The 13,565-nt window shown below is 41.0% G+C and overlaps 1 protein-coding gene across 2 annotated transcripts in view; it reads right to left on the bottom strand.

The window, feature by feature from the left end:
* LOC143784151 (aldehyde oxidase-like) overlaps positions 1-7,027 on the bottom strand; it is a 181,190-nt gene extending 174,163 nt beyond the window's left edge. Inside the window, exon 1 of one of the 2 annotated variants that reach the window (XM_077272025.1) lies at positions 6,890-7,027. The gene's annotated coding sequence lies outside the window, so the exon portion shown is untranslated. Of the gene's footprint in view, positions 1-254; positions 394-6,889 lie in introns of those variants that run through there. The other variant, XM_077272026.1, reaches the window with a different exon arrangement.
* Positions 7,028-13,565: the final 6,538 nt, after the last annotated feature.

The raw sequence follows: 13,565 nt of genomic DNA, 5'->3' as shown, positions 1-13,565 counted from the left end.
GTTATCTGCTGTAAGAATGACAGACCTAGAACACGCTGTGATAAAATGTGCAGGCTCTAACAACTTTATAATCTAATAACTACATTTATGTTTTAATTTACTTTAGATTTCACATAGGCAGGGCTGATCCTACAAAAACTTTCCTGCTGCCTGAGATGAAAATTGAAATGGTGCCCCACCACGCAGTATGAGCCTTCAGTGAATGAACACAATTCTGCCATTATAGCAACCAATGTAACAGATATGGCACTCACCCCGAAGATGCTGTAATTAATGTCCTTTATTTGCTACATCCAGCATTTAGACATTCATGGAGAGGCGGCAGGAAAGGAAGAGGGAGAGAGGTGCGGGGAGACAGTGGACCCGTGGAAGCGCACCTGCGCGAAACGGCCGTCGTCCTCACCTGTGCTGGATGTAGCAAATAAAGGACATTAATTACAGCATCTTCGGGGTGAGTGCCATATCTGTTACATTGGTTGCTATAAGTGAAGTCTTTTCTTTCTGAACATTAATAGAGCACCACCCATGTATGCTTTGACTGAAAGTGTTTCAATGTCTGCTTGCCTCACGCTTAATGAATAGCCTGTGAAGATTATCCCACCTGGTGCCGCTCAGTTTCCAAATCTTTACTTTGGTTTATTTCACAATTCTGCCATTGTTTTGGGGATTTTGGTTTTAGGGTATTCATTGTATGGTGAAAATGATCTAGAAACATTATTCTTCTGGTGAGTTTGATTATGGGGATACCAAAGTTACATACTTTTTTTTTTAAATATTTCTCTTATATCTCTATTACATCTCTTTAACCTATCAATAACTTTTGGTACCTTCCCTTCTGCTTACAAACATACGAAAATCATACATATCCTAAAGAAACCATTCCTTGACCTGAGCTTTAAGTCCAGCTATCATTCCATATCTTTACTCCCATTCGCCTCCAAACTCCTTGAACAGCATATCCATGCTGAACTTTCCTCCCATCTCTTATATAGCTCACTCTTTGACAACTTACGATCCAGCTTCAGTCACCACCACTGAACCCAATTTGCCCTCATCAAAATTACTATTGACTTACAGTACATACAACCAAGGTTAACAAACAATTCTCTGTACTCCTCCTTCTAGACCTGTTCTCTGCCTTTGACACAGTCGACCACTCTCTCCTACTACATGTGTTCTTATCCATTGGCATCAAAGACCTAGCCTTCTGCTGGATTTCCTCATATCTTTGTAACCACACATTTAGTATCTCCCACTCTCATTCTACCTCCTTATCCTGCCTTGTCTTTGTTGGTGTCCGTCAAGGCTCTGTCCCAGGACCTCTACTCTTCTCCATCTATACCTTTGGCCTGGGACAATTCATAAGGTCCCATGGCTTCCAGTAGCACCTATATACAGTACCTCTCTGGCCCAAATGTCATCTCTCTGCTCTCCAGAATCCCAGACTGTCAATCAGCCAAGTCCTCCTTCTTCTCATCATGCTTCCTTGAGCTCAATGTAGACAAAACTGATTCCTCCATCTCACCTAACTCCCCTACCCGATATAGCTATCACAATATATTCTATCACGCTTTGCCCTGTATCGGAAGTCCGATGTCAGATGGTAACCCTCGACTCTGTCCTGTTTTTTTAAAGCACACATCCAAGCTCTTACCACCTCCTGCTGCCTCCAACTCAAAAGTATTTCCAGAATTCGTCATTGTAATCCATTATCATGTACAGCACCATGGAATCAATGGTGCTCCAAAAATAAATAGTAATAATAATATAATAATAATGACAATAATATTTTACTAATGAAAAAAAAATTCAGAAGTTGATAAGAAAAAATACTCATTTTTTTTAATCACCATTTTCTGTTATGTTTTTATTTTTGCATTCATGGAGGTCTGAAAGGGCTTGTTTTTTTGTGAGGTGAGTTGATGCTTTTGTTGATACCAATTTGGGGTACAAATTACATTTTGATCACTTTTCATTGCATTTGTTTAGGGAAGTGAGGTGACAAAAAACAAAATTCTTGTGTCTTTTCTCTTTATGGCAATAACTGTACAGTCATCTTGATAACTTTGACAGTCTGTACTTTTACGGACGCAGCAATACCAATTTAAAGAAAAAAAGGAAGTGGAAAAAAGCCTGTCATTCAAATTTTTTTTATTTCTTATTTATTTTATATTTTCATTTTTTGAGTCCCTTTAGAACCTGCGATCATCTGATCTATTATACTATTTGGTGAAATGCCACAGTATTGCTGTATATAGGACACATCATGGTCTCCTCTAATCTCAGCCTGCTGATAAGCTTGACAGTAAAGCCAAAATAGCAGACATCCAGCTTTCATAGTAATCCATCAGTACACAGCACGCCAGCGACTGCACCATTTCAATTCTGCTGTCATAGATTGATAGCAGCATCTAGCTAGTTAAGAGCAACGTTCAAAGCTCAGCTCTCATCACTACTGTTTACGAGATATGCTAGTTGTGTAATACAGCCGGCATCTATGGAGGGTGGGGCGGGTTCAGCTCCTGAGCTCAATCCACACACTCTGACCTGTTCTGTGCCATTACCAAAGCTAAGTTACTAGGTTAGAGACTCTTAGGTACTTGGCTGCCCCCGAGAGACACCTCAGACGGCCACATGAAGCAAGATGCTAATCTCGCCTCTTAGCAGAAGTGGTACTGAACATAGGTTCCTTACAGTTAAAAAAGAGCTACATGCTAATAGCTGTGGACATGCAGGCAGAGTGTGCATTAGCTGTAATATAACTAGTATCCAAAATACTCCAGTGTATGCAAAGTACTCAGAATAAGAATTCATCTATGGCAGTTACTGTATATGGATACCTTACTGTATCGGCAGAGCATTGATAATCAGGTCACATAGGACCAATCATTTTGTAATCTATCACAAATATATACAGATAGTTATCACTCCAGTATTAATTTACTGTTATGTATCACACTAAACGTACCGTGTAATTGGGTTTCTTTTTGGCACAATAAAATTTAAGCTGATGACAAATCTAATGAATATGTACTGTACGTAATTCACACTATCGATAAGTCTACCTATGTGTGTCTATAGACTAGTACTCATCATTCCCCTTTATTTAGACATTATATTAAATGGTATACAAAGATGTGGTATAATTTCTTACAATACTGTAAGAGTATGTTCCCACGATCAGTAAACGTTGCCGGTTGGATGCTGCGTACATCCGCAGCGGCCAACCCGCAGCGGCCAGATGTTACAGCATAGTGGATGGGATTTCAAGAAATCCCATCTCCACTATGCGTACTGAGACGCCTCTGACTTCCCTGCGTATACGCACATGCGGCGCGCCTTTCCAGACCGCAGCATGTCTATTTATCTTGCGAAGACGCTCAAGATAAATTCACCCATCCAATGTATAGGATGCGGTGATTATGCACGGTTCAATGAACACATGCAGAATCACCTGCGTTTAAAAGCCGGCAGCGCTTTGGACGGAGCGGACATGTGCTGCGTTCAAAGCGCTGCCGGTTACTGACCGTGGGAACATACCCTAAGGCAAAAATTTAAGGGAACACTGAGCAGGTTCACCAAATTATGAGTGTCCTTGTTCCTGACTAAGGCAGGTGATACACATTACATGTGTTGGTGTGGGACACCAAGGGTGCACTAGTAACATTGATTCTGGGGGGACAACTGTTCTGCGTGCAAAGTATAAAGTGATCCTAGGATACACAAATACTTATGGTTCTATGTAATAATTTACTAGGTAGCTTGTTTAATAAATGATTAGATGTTTCCTTTGTCAATAGTGAATCAAGTGTATTAGTTCTGCTCATGTAGGTGTGTCAGTCACCCAATTCTGTACGGGGGCCCACCGGGTAATTCTCTTGATCTCCTGTGGGCCAGTCCATGCCTGTACATTACACAGATGATAGACAAACAACGTAATGTGTATAGACAGCCTAGAACACGGATGAGAATAGTCTTTATTTGAGCTACCTCTAAACACTATATCCTTTTGTATTAACTACCGTAACTTCTATCAACGGCATTTCCTACAAACAACATTTATGCGCCATCTCCACAGGATAGGTGATAAATGTGAGATCACTGCGGGTCCGGCTGTTGGAATGCCACCGATCATTAGTATTTGGGTCACAAGCCTTTCTGCTCTTTCTCATCAGCATTTCTGTGGGGAGGTGGTGTTTGTAAGGAGTACATTTTAGTTACTCAAGCAAGAGAGCCCTAGGCTTATTATAGAAACACTTTGATCCAATGAACAAAACAATCAACACTGGTGAGAAGAATGAATCCTTGGAACAATTATTCATATTTCTCTAAGACCATTCACAATTATATGGAGGCGCTTCTTCCCACGACTCCATGACATAACCCATCTGCTCCTATAGGTGCCATTGTTGTCTGTCATACAATAAACTAGGTTATGTAATGAAGCTATAACACAAGTGTGAACAGATCAATACATGAAATATCACATTAAATGCATTTTGCTTTCACAGTATAAGCACAATTTGGAAAATATTACAACCCGCAGACAGCGCATTGTGAGATTAGAAGCAATGCTGTTCCGTGCTTCACGGAGATCTCGACAAAGCAATTAAAATCACATTCCTATTATGTAAACCTGTTTGGACAAGGATATATACATGCACAGCATGGCCGAACACACTCCCTCTCAATCATAATAACAATGGATCTATGTAGGTGTAGAAACAGAGGAACTGGATCTGTCATTAAAGGGGTTGTCCACCTTCGGAGACTTTTTTTTACCTAACTGCATGTAATTGGAGCTAAAAATATATTTTTTCTATTGGGTTTCAATTCAGAAATTGCACTGTTACTCAGTGTTGCATTGTCTACTGCTGGCTATAGAATGTGTTAACTGAGGATCTATCAATGAGCCGTTTCTGATGGTCTGATGGATTTTGCAACTTTTTTATCCATCTTTTTCTGAGCTCCTAGCAGCTGACTTAAGGCTACAGGCTACCTCAACGTTAAATGTGCTGTATCAGAGCCTGTAAAAGCCAAATGGTCCTAATTATTCATGAAACCCAATTGCAATAATGATTTTTATCCCCAAATACATGCATTTAAGTTAAAAAAAGACCCCAAAACATGGGCACACCCCTTAACATCTGTAAAATTGATCTTACTGTATTTGTGGAATTAGAATACTCAATCTGCCTATCAACAATTTAGGAGGTATAGAATATTTTGAATCTTACATTTTTACATAAGCTAGAGATCTATCCAGGTCTGATTATATTAATAAAATATTTTGAGCAAAGCACACTACACCTTTGCATTGTTTGCATAGATTTATATTATAAAGGCTGTCATGCACTTTAAATGAAACATTACAGGTCAGCATGAACTACATCTCGAGCTTTAGTTGTTCATTAAGATGGGTGTTTTGGATTATACAGATTGTTAAAAGAACAGGACATATCTAGTGTTAGATAAGATTAATAGTGTTGTCCAGTTTTGACAATCCCATTTTAGTGTATAGATAAGTCTAGAAGCCAATAAATCTCAGGGGACCTGTTGCAGGGTCCATATAAGCCACCATTTAAGGCAGTGTTCCCCAACTCCGGTCCTCAAGAGCCACCAACAGATCATGTTTTCAGGATTTCCTTAGTATTGCCTAGGTGATTGAATGCTTGCCTGTCCTGGTGATGCGATTATCACCTGGGCAATACTGAGGAAATCCTGAAAACGTGACCTGTTGGTGGCTCTTGAGGACCGAACTTGGGGAACACTGATTTAAGGCTATTTGAGGGACTAGAATTAAGATGGGAAGAGTAATTATTTTACGGTACTTTCTACAAAAAAACTTGCCACAAAGAAAGACCTCTTATATTAGGACATCTACCAGCAGGTCAATATCAACCATTGATTGACCTCCAGATCTCTAGATCAGTGATTCATAAGGAATATGTTCCTTATATAATTTAGCATTTCCCTTTGACTCATCAAGCAGGATCAATTATCTGTCTGCAAGGCACCTGTCCTCTACAGTAAATGAATGCTTGCAGATTTCTCAGGTGATCTGACATTTTTCAGTGGTCGCAATTGCACTTGCTTTGTGTTCTTAGGACATCTGACACATGCACTTAGGGCTTGTGCACACAACCAATTATTTCGTAAGAGTGCTATCTATGGTTTTCGCAGATCACACTCATGCTTATGATATTCTATGTGGTTGTGTACGTGTTTGATTACTTTCCTCGGACCCCACAGTCAAATCAAAATTGGCAGTGCAAGTCTATTGGTCAGAGAGAAACAACGTATCATACTCGGATGACATCTGTATGCAGTCTAATTTTATGGCCTGACATAATGGAGAAGGTGCATAAACTTTTTTTTTCTCTTCGCCTCCAAGAAAAACTGATGCCGCTCTGATCAAAGTTTGATCAGAATAATTGGACCGCTTTTCTTGGATGGAGAGAAACCAGTCATGTGCGCTTAACCTAACTGGAAGTTTCCATAGACATGAGCAGAAGAATGTTCTGCTGGCAGTAAAAATCAGCAATCACAAATACTGGATAAAGCTTATTACCTTACAGGTATACAATACAATAAATATTTTGACATGTAAATATTGAAGATCCTCTAACTCCCCCTAATTGGTAAGTTTAAGACAATCCTGAAGGTTTAGTGTTGATGTCCAGTACATATTCCATCCATGCATAAGGTACATTGGTCCTTCAGAGCATGATATAGGTCCAATACTTATAACCCTATTTAAACAAGCATATAACTCCTTCATCTACATAGTGTAATGCAGGCCACCTACAGTTAGAGGCAGGTATACTGTACATGACGACAGTCACACACAACAGGTACGAGATCTTACTGTTCATTGATTCCTACTTACTTGATGTTGCTGGTAGAACACACAAGGTGAGGGAGTTTTCTAGAGTTCAGCCAGTGACATTAGCCCAGTTGCTTCCATCACGTTCTAAGGCGTCTGTCACACTTCTTTCCCTCTTGTTTAATAGGCGGCCTGCCTCCTGTGTAAGCTAGTCAGACTCACACTTCCACACCTATGCAGGTAATGTGTTAGAGGCCCCTCCCTTGTCATCACTCCACACGGCTCGTACACATCCTGGCTGGGCTGTCATATCCCTAGGGCTGGGCATGCATCTCTTGACCCTGTCATTCAGCCCTCAAACCAGTTTTTCCAATAGGTAAAGCCACCTCTTCTGTATGGGAATAATGTGGGATGCAAGCTGTTGATGTGATGTAATGTGCAGTTCAAAGGCATGTACGTACGCTTCCCTTATTTTTAACTATTTATTTTCCAGGAGATTGTACTGCCTTAGAGAATTAATACTATTAATATTCAGCAATCTGAATTCATTATGTGCACTTTCTAACATTACGGAGAGGTAGTGTAAGGACAGCCATGCATTACATGCCCATCGTTTGGCCGACAGCAATATTGGCAGACTCTTTCATACACAGGAGAGCTCGTTCGACCAAGAGCTTGTGTGCTCTTTGAGAAAGCCAAAGCCAAACATCTATACCAACGGGAGAGCAAAGTGATTGGCAGTCTGCCGGAGAGCAAAGTGATCAACAGATCCTTAATTGAGACATGCTTGATTAACATCTCTCCCGACTATCAGTCCTCCTGAGCTCCCATACACATTAGACTGTCGGCCGAACGCGTAGATATTCTTAAGTCAGGGGCGTTCTGTTGCTGTTAGTTCTGATGTTACTGTGTACTTTAATATTGTTAGCTGGGCCAAGCCCTGACCAGATAACAAAACTGTTTTATTGCTGAAAGCTAATAAATGTTACTGTATTACGGAAGTATTTCTAGGTTGTGGCACAAAATATTCAATGCTCTATTCACATACACAGTGTCAATCATGAACTGCAGTTTTAATCTTTTTTAGCATCCCGTTACATTTTGTTTTGCTTCTGTTGGAGGTATATGTTGTAAATTTTGGCTAGGTTCATATTAATAGTGCTCTCCATCAAGCACTTGGTTGGTTGGATCCCCATAAAACAGTATTCTTACAGTAACCCTTACAGAGCCATTGACTTCAACGAAACTGACTGAGACTTTGGACACAATCTGGCCTCCATCCTGGCAGTATGAACGTTTGTCAGGAATGTACAAAAACATGGCAGACTATGAGAGCGCTCCTGTGAAAACCAGCCTGTGGCTGGACTTCATAGGAGACAGTAATGTTTACTATATACTTTAATACTATATTTTTATAAGATCTCAGATTCCAATTTCTTAAAAGAGACTAAAAAAATAAAGTAAAAAAATGGTTTTAAAAAAGTAAAGAAAATTATAAAAATTTAAGTCACAGCCCTTTTCTCCAATTAAAAGTAAATAAATAAATATGTATATAAATGAATATATTATATATCAGGTGAAAGTCCAATCTATTGATATATAAAATGAATTAACTCAATCAGCAAATGCTGTAAAGAGAAAGAAAAATCATCAAGATTGTGATTTTCTGTAACAACAACACCAGAAAGAAATGCAATGAGACGTGATCAAAAACATTGTATCTACCCTAAAATACCGGTAGTACCAATAAAAACATTAGCTTTCCAAGCAAACAAGTCCTTATACAGTTCTACAGGAAAAATCTTGAATGCATTTCTGGATTTTAATAGCAGTCCATGTAAACAAGTACAAAAAATTGACATTTCGGTCTCAAACGACCTTCCTCGATGCACTGATTGTACAAGTAGAGAAGGTAAAAAGGAAAGGACACAGTGTCCAGTGAAACAAGTGTTCCAGATTGTTTTGAAGAAAAGCACAAATGGATAGCATGCTGAACGTAGCATCCACCGCTTATTCCTGTGTGCATCCAGCATATATCACAAATTACTAGAAGCGGAGCTCTTACACCTTCCCGAGCTGTGTCCTCTCAGTGTTCGTATATAGGAAGCTCAGTGATTGGTGAAGCAGCTTTTGCTGACAACTAATCTACGTACCAATCAGCACTGTACACGGATAATGAAAAAAATCCAAACAAAATCCTCAAAACATTTTGGTTTATTCAGGATTGAGTATTATGAGCGGCACACACAGAAATACACACATTTGCTGCTATTAATGGTTGTTTGAGGAATGTTCTGCCATACTGAATGCACTTGGCAGGCAAATCATCAAGATATACTGCTGGTAGCTTATTTTGCAGTTGCCGACCAATAATGCCTGCAACGAGTTAGAGAGAACTACACCCATCTACTTGTAACACTTATACAGTTCCCCTACCCACTCCATGCAGGGTTGCCTTGAAAAATGGCAGCAAGTACTAGGAATTGATGAGTAGGGATGGACAAGCCTGAAAGGTAAAGTTCGGGGTCCATACGGATCACCCAGTGTCCACGCACGAACCCCGAACATGGACTTTTCCAGGAAGTCCGTGTTACTGTTCGGGTTTGGCAGTCCGAACAAAGCTTGTTGAAAGACGCAGTGTCTGTGATTGGCCGGAGCACACGGTGTAAAAAAAAAAGACTCGTCTATTTTTGACAACCAGCGCAGGCAAAACTCAGCTGCAGGCTGCAACAAGTTTTTGTTTGGGCTTCTGAACCAGAACAGTAATATGGACTTCCTGGAGAAGTCCATGTTCGGGGTCCATGCACAAACACTAGTAGTTTGGTACAGACTTTATCAGCCGGCTCACACAGAGAGAGCGTAAGAACGCGACTGTGTGTGACTGGCGGTAATGTCATTAAGGTTACCGCCAGTCACAAGCAGAACTTCTCACGCTCTGCTCAGTGTGTTCAAGCTGACATGAAGAGTGGTCACATCACTGATGTGACCGCTCTCCAAACCATCTGGATAGTCGTGGGACATGGCCATGAATGAATTATTACCAGAAAGGTGAATATAACTTTGCTTTTTCATTTAAATTTTTGGTGAATAAATGGGTAATAGAGGGTCGGGAAGTTTTAATTTCAAATAAAGTAGTAAGTGTGTTTATTTCAATTAAACAACTTTACTCTGTCTTTATTACATTTGACTATGGAGTTAGTAATGGGGGTGGGGCAGCTGATAGACGCCTCTCTATTACTAACCCCTGGGCTTGATGTCAGCTGACATCAACTCCAATACTATTACCCCACTTGCAACCACACCAGGTCAAGTAGGAAGAGCTGGGAAAAGTGCCAGAATTGACTCATCTAATAGATGTGCCTTTTCTAGCAGCTGTGGGCTGCTATTTTTAGGCTGGGGAGGGCCAATGTCCATGGCCCCTTGCAAGTCTGAGAATACCAGCCCCCAGCTGTCTGCTTTAGCTTGCCTGATTGATAAAATTGGTGGGGAACCCACGCTATTTGGTATAATTATTTATTTAAATAATTTTAAAAATACGGCGTGATCACCCCTTTATTTTTGGTAACCAGCCAAGATAAAGCTGACAGCTAAGGGCTGCAGCCCGTTACTGTCAGTTTTGTCTGCACTTGTTATCAAGAATAGAGGGAACCCCATGCCATTTTTTAATTTTATTTATTGATTGCTCAGTAGCCAGTTGGTGAAAACTCTCATCGTCGTTTGTTTGATGATAAGAGTAGTCCTCTCATCAGCCAATGCCTGTGACAAGCGGTAACCTTTTTACTGCCGGTCAAAGCTGCTGGCTCACATGCTGTCATCTGTGTGACAGCGTAGGAACCACAGCACTCTGACCGGCGGTAACACAGCCATGTAGTATATAGAACAGCCCACCTAGTATATAGCACAGCCACGTACTATATAATACAGCCACATAGTAACATAGTATGTAGCAGTGTGGGCACCATATCCCTGTTAAAAAAATAATTAAAGTAAAAAATATTTATATACTCACCTTCTGGCGGCCCCCGGATCCAGCCCAGGCCTAAGCGATGTTCCTGCCAGCTTCCGTTCCCAGTGATGCTTTGTGACAATGACTTGTGATGACGTAGCGGTCTCGAGTGATCCTATGTCATCTGGGGTCATTTCGCAAGGCATCACTGGGAATGGGAGCTGCCGGGAGCATCGCGAGAATCGGGAAGGCTGCGGGGGCCGCCAGAAGGTGAGAATAGCACTTTTTATTTTTTTATTATTTTTAACATTATATCTTTTACTATTGATGCTGCATAGGCAGGATCAAAAGTAAAAAGTGGGTCACACTTGTCAAAATGGGCCCCCCGTCTCACTAGGCCCCCGGCACTTGCCGGGTGCGCCGGGTGCTGATGCCGACCCTGCCCCCAGCATTCATGGCAACCCACTAGTGCCACATGATCGCATGATGGGGTCGCCGACAGGCACAAAGAATGATGCGCCTCCTGCCAGCGCCCTGTAAATGCTGTTGTCAAAGATTGACAGCTGCATTTAACAGAATAAAGATGATGTTAGAGGCACATGATGGCTGAATGTCACAGGTAACCAGCAAAGGTGAGAAAAGTAAAATATAACTTAACATAGTATTTAAAATCACAATGCTACCTAAAGGGAGAAATAAGGGCTCCAAAACACAGTGTAATACTGAGGTAGAAAGAAGACCCCACATGTTTCATCATAACTGAATCCTCAGGGGATCTATATCACAGCCATCATCTGTCAGTAAAGATGTGGGCTCAAGTCCTGAGCCCACACCAAAGTCAGGGAGCCAGCATATGATAATTGTATATCTTATGTTGGTAAGGGGTTAACAGTCAAACAAGAAATATTGACAAGTATATAGAAATAGCAGAAAATATATCTTATTGTCTAGTTTCAGAGCCAATGCAGAAACATTTGCCATGCAAGCAAAAATTCATATCAAGTATAAAGTAAAAGAGGAAGGATCTGGAATTACTCGGAATCTTCTCTTACTTTGCATAATGGATACAAGCAATGCATGAAAACAATGTGTAGAAAATAAGGAAATTGTAAACCAATTCATGTCTAGAGTATATTGTGCAAAAATAATGGATTTACATCACTAGTATAGAGTGCAAAATATATGATATTGATTGTGTGTTCTATGTTCTGTTTATTGAAATACAGCATGGATCTAAGGTAAAAGGGAAGAGACAGACTGCCATATTTCTCGTGTGAGAATCGCATAGTAAACCTCCTACTGGCTGTTGGCTCTCCTGACCTGAGCGTGACAGTTGCATAGAAATACATCATACTGTCTTGCTCAGGTCAGGAGAGTTGCCAGGCCAGTGCCTGCAGTGCCATGCAATCCTCACACAAGTTATACGACAGTCTGACTCAGCCCAAAGAGTTTTTCTCTTGACAATTCGGACGAACGGCATGGTCATGTTGCTGGTCTGAAATGAGCACTCTACCATGTTGCTAGCAGATGCAGCATCGGCGAAGTGCAGGGGACACAGAACCTGGTCTGGATCTAGCCCTTGACCATAGAAACCTGCAACCTTCTTGGAAATGGAGAGGATATTTAATAACACATGAATTGTAAAATGTTTATTACAAGCATGTTGCAATTTTAGCCATTAATGAAGAATTAGACAACCCCCTCAAAGCTATGATTAAACTGGAATGGTAGCCTATTCCATCTGCTTTATGTTGTTCTTTGACGACCAGAATAGTGTGAATGTATTCCTGGACTTTTCACATAAAACACGGCATCAGTTGTTGATTCTTACATTTCTTCTAGTTCTTGGTTTCTGATGTACCTTATACATGTGCTTCTCACAAAATTAGAATATCATCAAAAAGTTAATTTATTTCAGTTCTTCAATACAAAAAGTGAAACTAATATATTATATAGAGTCATTACAAACAGAGTTATCTATTTCAAGCATTTATTTCTGTTAATGTTGATGATCATGGCTTACAACCAATGAAAACCCCAAAATCATTATCTCAGTAAATTAGAATACTTCATAACACCAGCTTGAAAAATTATTTTAAAATCTGAAATCTTGGCCTACTGAAATGTATGTTCAGTAGTGTTGAGCATTCCGATGCTGCAAGTATCGGGTATCGGCCGATACTTGCTGTATCGGAATTTCCGATACCGAGATCCGATATTTTTGTGATATCGGGTATCGGTATCGAAACAACATTAATGTAAAAATGTGTAAAAGAAAGAATTAAAATAAAAAATATCGCTATACTCACCTGTCCGACGCAGCCTGGACCTCAGCGAAGGAACCGGCAGCGTTGTTTGTTTAAAATTCGCGCTTTTACTTGGTTACGTGAATTCCCGGCTTGTGATTGGTCAGGGCGGCCATGTTGCCGGGACGCGGACCAATCACAGCAAGCCGTGACGAAATTACGTCACGGCTTGCTGTGATTGGTCCGCGTCCCGGCAACATGGCCGCCATTAACCAATCACAAGCCGTGACGTCACGGGAGGCTGGACTTGCGCACTTTTTAAAAAACGCGCGTGTCCAGCCTCCAGTGACGTCCCGGCTTGTGATTGGTCAGGGCGGCCATGTTGCCGGGACGCGGACCAATCACAGCAAGCCGTGACGAAATTACGTCACGGCTTGCTGTGATTGGTCCGCGTCCCGGCAACATGGCCGCCATTAACCAATCACAAGCCGTGACGTCACGGGAGGCTGGACTTGCGCACTTTTTAAAAAACGCGCGTGTCCAGCCT

The sequence above is a fragment of the Ranitomeya variabilis genome, chromosome 7 (genome assembly GCF_051348905.1).
Source record: "Ranitomeya variabilis isolate aRanVar5 chromosome 7, aRanVar5.hap1, whole genome shotgun sequence".
NCBI classification, from domain to species: Eukaryota; Metazoa; Chordata; class Amphibia; order Anura; family Dendrobatidae; genus Ranitomeya; species Ranitomeya variabilis.
The sequence above is the reverse complement of the archived record's forward strand: the minus strand, read 5'-3'. Positions and strand labels throughout refer to the sequence as shown.